The following is an 8,465-nucleotide window of genomic DNA, read 5'->3' as shown; positions in this document are numbered from 1 at the left end:
TTCTAAATTTTCGGACCTAGTCTCATAGACTTTTGTTTTCAAATACCCCCAGTAAAAGAAGTCTAATGGGGTCAGATCTGGTGATCTCGGTGGCCATTCTATTGTGCCTCTTCTACCAATCCATCGATCAGTAAAAACATCGTTGAGAATATTTCGAGCTTCCAGAGAAAAATGAGCCGGAACCCCATTTTGCTGAAACCAAACATTGTGGAAAACTTCTCCAGCAATATCCTGAATAACCGGTATCACTTGGTTTCTTAGCAAATTGCAATAATTTTGAGAATTTATGTTTCCTTCGATAAAAAACGGTCCTGTAATACGATTAAAAATTATTCCGGTCCAAACGTTAACCTTCTGAGGATACTGCGTGTGACTGTCTCTCATCCAATGCAAATTTTCATCTGCCCAATACCTCATATTCTGTCGATTTACAGAACCGTTTAATTCAAATGTTGCTTCGTCAGAAAAACAGATCCAGTTGAAAAACTGACGATTATCAGCAAGTCGTGTCATCATTGTGTCGCAAAATTCCACTCTTCTGTCATAATCGTCTTCGGATAGCTCCTGGGCTAGATGTATTTTGTAAGGATGATAGTGATGCTTCTTCAAAATTTGATGGACTGATGTTGTGCTAATATCATTTTCTTGAGCTGCTCTCGAGACCGATGTATGGGGATTATCGTATACAGTTAGCAGAACATCTAAAGCTTTTTCGTCATTACTAGCATTTTTGGATCTTCCAGATCTAGGCGCATCTTTAATTACACCGGTTCTTTGGAAACGACCAACAGTTCTTTCAACAGTTGACTTTAAAATTGGTTCACGGTCAGGATATGTGGCACTGAATAAATCCGCTACTTCTCGATAGGACCTTATTCTAGTCGCCATACCCTCTCATCATCAATACAGTGATCCTTTCCGTATCAGTTAAATGCATTTTCTGACAATAGAAATGTACTAAAAGTTGTTTGGTTTGAACTCAAATGTCAATGCCCGTATGCCGGCGACCTATGATATGCAGTAGTTGATGCTTCCTCAGAGAGTTCTCACTTGTAAACTCATTATTTCACGCGGTCGCTTGTGAATTTTCGAAAGCGCTTGTCTAATATCTTTTTTGCTTTAGTATTTTTCATTTTAATACATTTTTGAAAATGCATTTAACTGATACGGAGAGGATCACTGTATTGATGATGAGAGGGTATGGCGACAGAATAAGGTTCTATCGAGAAGTACTCCGCGAAAGAAGATCGTAGAGACCTCGGCGATCTCGCGTTGTTTTCGTCTCGGAAAGCCCTTTCGAACGAGCCCTCACTCAACTCTACATGCCATTTAAGATTTTTTGGCTCCCCCCTCCCCCCGTCCCCCGCGGATGTAAAGGTGGGTGTTTTTGTGGTTAAATAATAGACTTTGTGATCCCATTGTATCCCTATAAATTTCAATCCTATATTTCAAACCATTCAAAAATTATTTAGGTGGCCCGGAACTTTTGGTAGGCACTGTATATATTGAAAACGATGAGCTTGTAAATGTATATTTATTTAAAGTTTTTGATTTGTTTCTAACTACTTAATTATTGAATATTTATTTCAATGTTTGCAGTGTAGTATAAGAATTATTATATAATTATTGCTTTATTGTTGCTTTTATGTGGTTGTTAGGAAAATGGTAGGGGATTGTTTGTTCAAGTTGGTATTCATACAATATGCTGTATATGGAATTTTCAGACATCTTGTTATACTTCCTTTGACTAATATTTAAAATATATATTGAATAATACTTTTATATATTACAGAAGCTGTTCATATGTCGCATAAAGACATAACAGATAGCGACATTGCTGAATACGCGTCAAAGTGGCTTGCCCAAGCAAGTGTGAGAATTACGAGAGAAAGAACGGAAGAAAATTTAGAAAAACATATATGAAGATAAAACGTAAAATAGTTTGATATTTATTTTCATATTCTTCATGTTCCAATAATTATTTACATCCTTTTTTTTTATTAACTTATATTAGTTTAATATATTTGTTTTTTCCTTTTTTTCTAAAAAATGCGCATAATATCTCTCTCTCTCTCTTTCTCTCTCTCTTCTTTTGTTCATTCATTATTCTTTCATTCTCATTATTATATTTTTGTATTTATTCAACATTTTAAGTAAACAATAAACGGATGATTTAAACTTTTTCAGACATTTATCTGCCCGATCTAAGAGAAACAATCAGTCCAATATCTGAATTCCCTATGTTGGGATTGTATCAGTAATTGAACTGATAGAAATAATTATATTTTTAATCTTCTACCAGTTGCTCTTTGCAAGCTTTATATACTTCTCATGACTAAAAATCAAATACGAGATGGATGTATATAGCGCGTCGCATAGCGATGAATAAACGAATTATCGGCAGAATACTATATTTTTGTAAAGTTTATAATAAATTAAAGTTGTAAATTTGCTGTCATGCCGTGCATGGCAAGGTTTGCTCTGTTATTTGCGTGAATTTTGCGTCTCGTTGTGCCAGAGTATACTTTGCTCTGTTCTTTCCGTAAATGTGTTATCATATCGTGTACAATAAGGTTTGCTCTGTTCTTGTCGTAAATTTGCTATTATAGCGTGTATAACAAGATTTGCTACTAATTGGCGTAAAGTTTGTGTTACACCGTGAATTAGCATCATACGTGTTCTTCTATGCGTAAAATTTACGGGCAAGCCTTTTCCTATTATTTACAGCATCGTGAGACGAAAAATTTTGCCGTCAATTTGCTTCAAACTTTTTGACAAACCAAAACAAAACAAATGTTTGCTACAAAATTGTTGTTAAAATTAAAGCACACCTTGTCGCAAAGCTTTGGCAAAACGTGATTTTAACATTCTTGGCTATCTGGGTACTAAAGATATACTTAAAATATACTAAAAGATATTCACAGAATATTCTACGAACTATAATAAGTGGGACATAGGAACTTTCTCAGTATGTACTCAGTATATCGTAGTACGTATATCAAATGTTTTGAGAATGTACGCAATATACTTTTGCGATATCCTCCGAACATTCTCAGAACCTACATGTGCTGTTAGGGTACATGGGCAGTATCTCATAATATTACTCAAAACGCATGCAATGACCTGTTACGTATTTTTCGTCAATATACATCGTATAATATACCTCTACAGATATACGAACATTATTTAATTCGATTTAAAAAGATCTGGCAAAAATACGAGAATATATAGTGTTCGAAAATTTTGAATACAACTAAATATACAAATAGAACACATCAACTTGAGCAAAAGTTTCCCTACTATTTTTATCTCGAAATATAATGTGGTTGTTAGGAAAATAGTAGGGGATCGTTTGTTCAAGTTGGTATTCATACCATGGCTGTATATGGAATTTTCAGACATCTTGTTATACTTCCTTTGACTAATATTTAAAATATATATTGAATAATACTTTTATATATTACAGAAGCTGTTCATATGTCGCATAAAGACATAACAGATAGCGACATTGCTGAATACGCGTTAAAGTGGCTTGCCCAAGCAAGTGTGAGAATTACGAGAGAAAGCACGGAAGAAAATTTAGAAAAACATACATGAAGATAAAACGTAAAATAATTTGATATTTATTTTCATGTTCTTCATGTTCCAATAATTATTTACATTCTTTTTATTAACTTATATTAAATAATAATGATAAAGGCTCTCTGGATTAAAATCAAATATAATAGAAAAGGGCATTTAGAGCCAAGCGCGGTACGTGGTGCGCAAACTGTTTATTATTAGTGATAAATTAATACCAATATAGATTTCGAACGTTTCGACCCTTTATTTGGGTCATCTTCAGCGCAAAAGTTAAGCTAACAAACATAAATTTAACGTCGCATGGTTATAAATCAGTCATACATAGTCATACATTGAGTTAATTAAAAATTAGAAATAAAGAACCGGAGGTCTCTCACATATATATATATTATATATATATATAAATTTTTATTTTCTTTATACCCTATCGTATTCTCTAAACTTTAAGATTAAAATAAAAAGACTTTCTATGAGAGATTCATGCGTTCTAGAATGGTTTTACTTCGTGTGTTAAAGCTATTATGCTGATTTGTGTATAATTCAAAATAATATTTATATTAAGTGAGTCATGACTATTATGATAACAATAAAGTAAATAGAAAATGTGCCAATATATAGTCGGGCTGGCCGATCGTATATTGGCACATTTTCAAAATAATATTGCATAATATTGTAGCAATATTACAATAATATTTTACTGCAATATTGCTACAATCAGAGAGAAGCATGAGAGCGGCCATCCCGGCGTTTTCCGTTCGATAGCTTTTCGGTCCCGTACAGCAGCGCCTCTACGTCCATTTTACAGCCGCTTGGAACTACATAATTTATAGCTCAAACGATTGCTCCTTAATTGCTCCGTCAGAATCCACAATTGCTCCCCTTTTAAAATTAGTAGTTTTCGAAATATTTACAAAAAACGTAAAATTTATCATTTTCACTCAAAAACATATTTCCAATAGTTTTTTGCAACTATATTCAGTATAAAACGATTGCTCCTTAATTGCTCCATATTGCTCCATCATTATTTTCATGATTTATTGCATTTTTTATCGAAAATTAACAAATTAATAATTTTCCAAGCGACGCCGTCGCCTCCTATCGGCCGCCTATCGGAACCATATGGCTCAGGAGCCAACGGCGAGAATATTCAAACATAATATAACATAAAACGATTGCTCCTTAATTGCTTCGCATTGCTCCATCATTATTTTCATGATTTATTGCATTTTTTATCGAAAATTAACAAATTAATAATATTTCAAGCAACGCCGTCGCCACCTATCGGCGGCCTATCGGAACTATATGGCTCAGGAGCCAACGGCGAGAATATTCAAACATAATATAACATAAAACGATTGCTCCTTAATTGCTTCGCATTGCTCCATTATTATTTTCATGATTTATTGCATTTTTTATCGAAAATTAACAAATTAATCATTTCCCTAGCGACGCCGTTGTCACCTATCGGCTGCCTATCGGAACTATATGGCTCAGAGCCAACGGCGAGAATATTCAAACATAATATAACATAAAACAATTGCTCCTTAATTGCTTCATATTGCTCCATCATTATTTTCATGATTTATTGCATTTTTCATCGAAAATTAACAAATTAATAATTTCCCTAGCGACACCGTTGTCACCTATCGGCCGCCTATCGGAACTATATAGCTCAGAAGCCAACGGCGAGAATTTTCAAACATAATATAACATAAAACGATTGCTCCTTAATTGCTTCGCATTGCTCCATCATTATTTTCATGATTTATTGCATTTTTCATCGAAAATTAACAAATTAATAATTTCCCTAGCGACACCGTTGTCACCTATCGGCCGCCTATCGGAACTATATAGCTCAGAAGCCAACGGCGAGAATTTTCAAACATAATATAACATAAAACGATTGCTCCTTAATTGCTTCGCATTGCTCCATCATTATTTTCATGATTTATTGCATTTTTCATCGAAAATTAACAAATTAATAATTTCCCTAGCGACACCGTTGTCACCTATCGGCCGCCTATCGGAACTATATAGCTCAGAAGCCAACGGCGAGAATTTTCAAACATAATATAACATAAAACGATTGCTCCTTAATTGCTTCGCATTGCTCCATCATTATTTTCATGATTTATTGCATTTTTCATCGAAAATTAACAAATTAATAATTTCCCTAGCGACACCGTTGTCACCTATCGGCCGCCTATCGGAACTATATAGCTCAGAAGCCAACGGCGAGAATTTTCAAACATAATATAACATAAAACGATTGCTCCTTAATTGCTTCGCATTGCTCCATCATTATTTTCATGATTTATTGCATTTTTCATCGAAAATTAACAAATTAATAATTTCCCTAGCGACACCGTTGTCACCTATCGGCCGCCTATCGGAACTATATAGCTCAGAAGCCAACGGCGAGAATTTTCAAACATAATATAACATAAAACGATTGCTCCTTAATTGCTTCGCATTGCTCCATCATTATTTTCATGATTTATTGCATTTTTCATCGAAAATTAACAAATTAATAATTTCCCTAGCGACACCGTTGTCACCTATCGGCCGCCTATCGGAACTATATAGCTCAGAAGCCAACGGCGAGAATTTTCAAACATAATATAACATAAAACGATTGCTCCTTAATTGCTTCGCATTGCTCCATCATTATTTTCATGATTTATTGCATTTTTCATCGAAAATTAACAAATTAATAATTTCCCTAGCGACACCGTTGTCACCTATCGGCCGCCTATCGGAACTATATAGCTCAGAAGCCAACGGCGAGAATTTTCAAACATAATATAACATAAAACGATTGCTCCTTAATTGCTTCGCATTGCTCCATCATTATTTTCATGATTTATTGCATTTTTCATCGAAAATTAACAAATTAATAATTTCCCTAGCGACACCGTTGTCACCTATCGGCCGCCTATCGGAACTATATAGCTCAGAAGCCAACGGCGAGAATTTTCAAACATAATATAACATAAAACGATTGCTCCTTAATTGCTTCGCATTGCTCCATCATTATTTTCATGATTTATTGCATTTTTCATCGAAAATTAACAAATTAATAATTTCCCTAGCGACACCGTTGTCACCTATCGGCCGCCTATCGGAACTATATAGCTCAGAAGCCAACGGCGAGAATTTTCAAACATAATATAACATAAAACGATTGCTCCTTAATTGCTTCGCATTGCTCCATATATATATATAAAATAAACTTTTTTATTCCCAAAATCAGATATCAGTTTCACCAAAAGAATATTTAAAAATGTTTATTTTTAAAAAACGTTTTCTCTCTTTGCTATAAATCAAGTTTACAAAAAATTTTATTTGAGAACTTTTTTATTTAACTTATACTTTTTATAATTTTTTCATGTTATCCATCGATCTTTTTTAAGGACATGACTTAATCTTTGTATATCATTCACTCTTTATTTTAAGGGTATCTCTTCGTAACAAAAACATGACTTTCTCAAAATAAAGATTCATATTCAGATTCATTTTAGATTAAACTGTTAAATACATATATTATCCTGCAATAAATAGAGAAATAATGACTGAATTTGAACATGTCTCGATCGTTTGAATATGTCTCGATTGAACACAATTGAATACGATTTATATGTGAAAAATCCTAAATATCTGTCACTATCTGCCAATCGTGCACCTCCAGAAAAAAATTTTTAATTTTTAATTTGATTTGTTTTCGTTACGAAGAGATACTCTTAAAATAAAGAGTGGATGATATACACAGATTAAGAAAGATAAAAAAACAACATTATATTCCAGCCTTTATTTTGAGGAAGTCATGTTCTAATTACGAAGGCAAATATATTGATATTAATATATATTTTTGCTTTTGTTTTTATTACGATCGACCAGTTAATACGTATGACGGCGATACGATGACTCCACTGCATACTTGTTCAACGTCGTCGTCGTTGATAGAAGATCGTTCGTGAAATATTAAAGCCGTAAATGGATAATTAACTGCGGTAGGCATTTCATCATCGTGGTCGTAGTCGTAGTTCTTCGCGATTGAAAATGATTTCGCTGTTCGATTGAACTAACAGGCACAATAAATGAAAAATAACAAAGTATAAAGGTAACGGCGAGTCATTATGAGGAAACAGCATATGAAAGTATCGTTTAAATCAATATTTCATATTCGATTTAAACAACATACATTTTTAAAGATACAAATTAATTGTTCGCTTGATATATCATTACTGAAAAAATGAATTCTATTGTTTCTAGCATCATACCCTATGTCGCATTGTTTGAGATATTCCTTTAAACAGTTAAAACTATATATTCCGTTGGGAGTGTAATCCAATCTAAATATCTCTTGTATTCCTGCATGTTTTTTCGATAGATCTTTGATCGCTTGAGCCATCGATTGTTGTTGTCGTCGAATAAAATAATACCATCTCTTTCCATCTTTAGAGTCCAAATATTCGCAAATTACAACGCAATGTAATAAACCTGATGTTTAAATGCGTTAGTCAATTTTAACCGTTCGAGGCTCGCGTCGCTCCCGTCTTGCGTTTTCCGAGATCCAATCTCGACGATAACGCGATTGTGCCACACTTTCGTCCGAAATAATACGAGTATGTGATTATCTGGACTCTATTGATTTACACGATACTTTCATATCAAACGTTATTTCAAGCATGTGCTAATAAATCACTCACTTTTATAAAGAGTTTTTCTTGGAATTCTTATCTTTTCGTCTTCCGTCCCTCCTACACACTTGTTTCACATACACACGAGATAGCTACTACTATAAAAGTAGAAGGCGAATAAGCGCTCTCATTTCGCAGTGCTGTTTCCTCATAATGACTCGCCGTTACCTTTATACTTTGTTA

Source organism: Formica exsecta, unplaced genomic scaffold (assembly GCF_003651465.1).
Source record: "Formica exsecta isolate Colony F162 unplaced genomic scaffold, ASM365146v1 scaffold94, whole genome shotgun sequence".
NCBI classification, from domain to species: Eukaryota; Metazoa; Arthropoda; class Insecta; order Hymenoptera; family Formicidae; genus Formica; species Formica exsecta.
Note: the sequence above shows the minus strand (reverse complement) of the source record.